Source organism: Lactuca virosa, chromosome 2 (genome assembly GCF_052849685.1).
Source record: "Lactuca virosa cultivar CGN04683 chromosome 2, Lactuca_virosa_CGN04683_v6, whole genome shotgun sequence".
Classification (NCBI taxonomy): Eukaryota; Viridiplantae; Streptophyta; class Magnoliopsida; order Asterales; family Asteraceae; genus Lactuca; species Lactuca virosa.
This window is the reverse complement of record NC_136427.1, coordinates 5,130,569-5,133,063: the sequence shown is the minus strand read 5'-3', so window position 1 is coordinate 5,133,063 and position 2,495 is coordinate 5,130,569.

Below are 2,495 nucleotides of genomic sequence, written 5' to 3'. Positions count from 1 at the left end.
CACGCTTGGACTTGGCGAGTTGCAGAGAAACTCGACGAGTCAGTGTGGGGTTTTCATGACTACTCGAGTTCTGGAAGGACTCGACGAGTCAGGGACTGCACTCGATGAGTCGGGTCAACCTGGATTATTGACCTTGATCGTTGACTTTGACTTTGACCAAGGGCTGACTATTTGACTTCTGGGGCATTTTGGGAAATTGGAAATTTATGAATATGGTTCTATGGTGAATATAGGTGGCGGAGTTTGTGGCGGTGATCCGAGAGTTTGAGCTTATCTTTCGAGTCGACAGTTGCGATGTGAGTTATCCTTACTATACTCAAGGGTCTAAGGCAACAAGGCCGACTCTTTTGATTGATATCTGGATATGTTATGCTAGTATGATCTGTTAGATCGATATCCTGGTAGATAGGATGGTATTATGTGGTATGTGGCATGATCTGTTAGATTGGTATCCTGGTAGATAGGATGGTATTATATGGTATGTGGCATGATCTGTTAGATCGGTATCCTGCTAAATAGGATGGTATTATGTGTTATGTGGTATGATATGTTAGATTAGTTTGTTGTCTGTAGACTGTTATGTGATTACCTGTTATATGTGCACATGTTTGTTTGGCGGTTGAGGCTTATCTGCTTTGTGCGAAAGCCGATAGACCTGGGCATTCCAACCTATTGGTTGTGGGCCGTGAGTATTCCATCCCGAGGATGATTGGACTCATAGTATGTGGGCATTCCAACCTGTTGGTTGTGGGCCTGGGGTATTCCATCCCGAGGATGATTGGACCCATAGTATGTTGGCATTCCAACCGGATGGTTGGGGGCCTGGGGTATTCCAACCCGATGGTTGACCGGACCCATAGTATGTTGTTTACGATTATATGTGTATTATGGTGTGTATGGGTATTTTGGGGGGAACTCACTAAGCTCTCAGGCTTACAGTTTCAGTTTATTGTTTCAGGTACTTCAGGGGACCGTGGCAAGGCAAAGGCGTGATCGTATCGCTCCTCACTTTTTATGACTTTGTTTCTTGGAGACTCTGATATAGACTATTTTGAAAACGAATTTGTAATGACTGTTGGTTTTATATGTTTTAAAAATTTTAAATTTGGCATGATTTTTATGGGTGTTACAAGTTGGTATCAGAGCCTTGGTTTGAGTGAATTGGAGGAATATTAGTGGGAATCCATTCTCAAACCAAGGAAGGATTTTCAAAATAAATTTTAAAATGGTTTTCAAAATGAGAAAAAGGAGGATGCAGGGTGTACGATCAGCCGGAGCGAGTAAGTATACCCCAAAATACCATATGGTTATTTGATATTGTGATATGTTAGAACAGTATGCTAGTACTAGGCTAGGGATCTTTAGGAATTGCATGATTACATGATGCTTGCTAGCCTAGGGTTTTCCTTATATGAGATTGACATCACTACTGTAGTTATTTGTGTATGTATCACGACAGTACATAATTAAGATCTTATAGCCCGAGAATGTTTGATTTGGCCTTATGTTCTATTCGTATTGATTAGGGCTTAGGGTAGGATCAGATATTCGAAAGTCTATAGGGTTCATCGTTATGTATGGTTAGCATACACTAGTGTTGCAGGGTTGGTGTAAGTTTCATGGATGAGTGAGTTGTGTGAGGCCGGTAGGTCGATGTGAGACAGTTAGCCTTCCTCTAGGAGTGAGGATTGAGCGACCACCATGTGAACGTATATTGTTAGGGTGTTATGATGATATTTGAGACAAATATGGGTAGGTGTCGAAGGTAGTATAGGTCCGTACTACTGAAAGCATATCACCCATACACATAGCAAGGAAGTCACAACCCCTAGGGTTTAGTCGGGAGTTGGTTCCCCATTATTTATGCAGATTATCTGATATCTTCCTGTTATATTTTTCAGTATGGTGGTTACGAGGCATTTTGTGACTAGATCCGGATCGGGATAAGGTCAAGGCGATCAGGAGGCCCCGTCCGCGCCTGAGGTTGTCGGCCAGGAGGGGCCAGTGTTGACAGAGGACCGTGTCAGGGAGGTCATCCGCGAGGAGGTGGTCGAGATTGTCCGGGGTCAGATTCCGCAGTTGTTTGGGTCTATCAAGACCGCTATGATGGAGTACTTAGATGACAGATACGCAGCCCTTGCGGAGACGGCTGTCGCTGCAGCTGCATCGGCTGTATCGACGGCAGGGGGAGGAGTAGGAGCCAGTCGGGGCTTCCAGTACAAGGATTGCGATAACATGAAGCCCCATACTTTCGATGGGACCCAGGACCCCATCAAGGCTATGAGGTGGATTTATGATGTGGATGAGTGCTTCTTTACTTGCTCGTGTCCTACTGACCAGAAGGTCAGGTGTGCCTTGAAATTGCTGAGGTCCGGGGCCAAGGACTGGTGAAGATTGACGACAGGGCTGTACACTGATGATCAGAGAGCTGCGGTTACTTGGGAGCAGTTCAGGGATATGTTCCGCGCTCGTTACATCCCTTAGGTTTAGTGGGA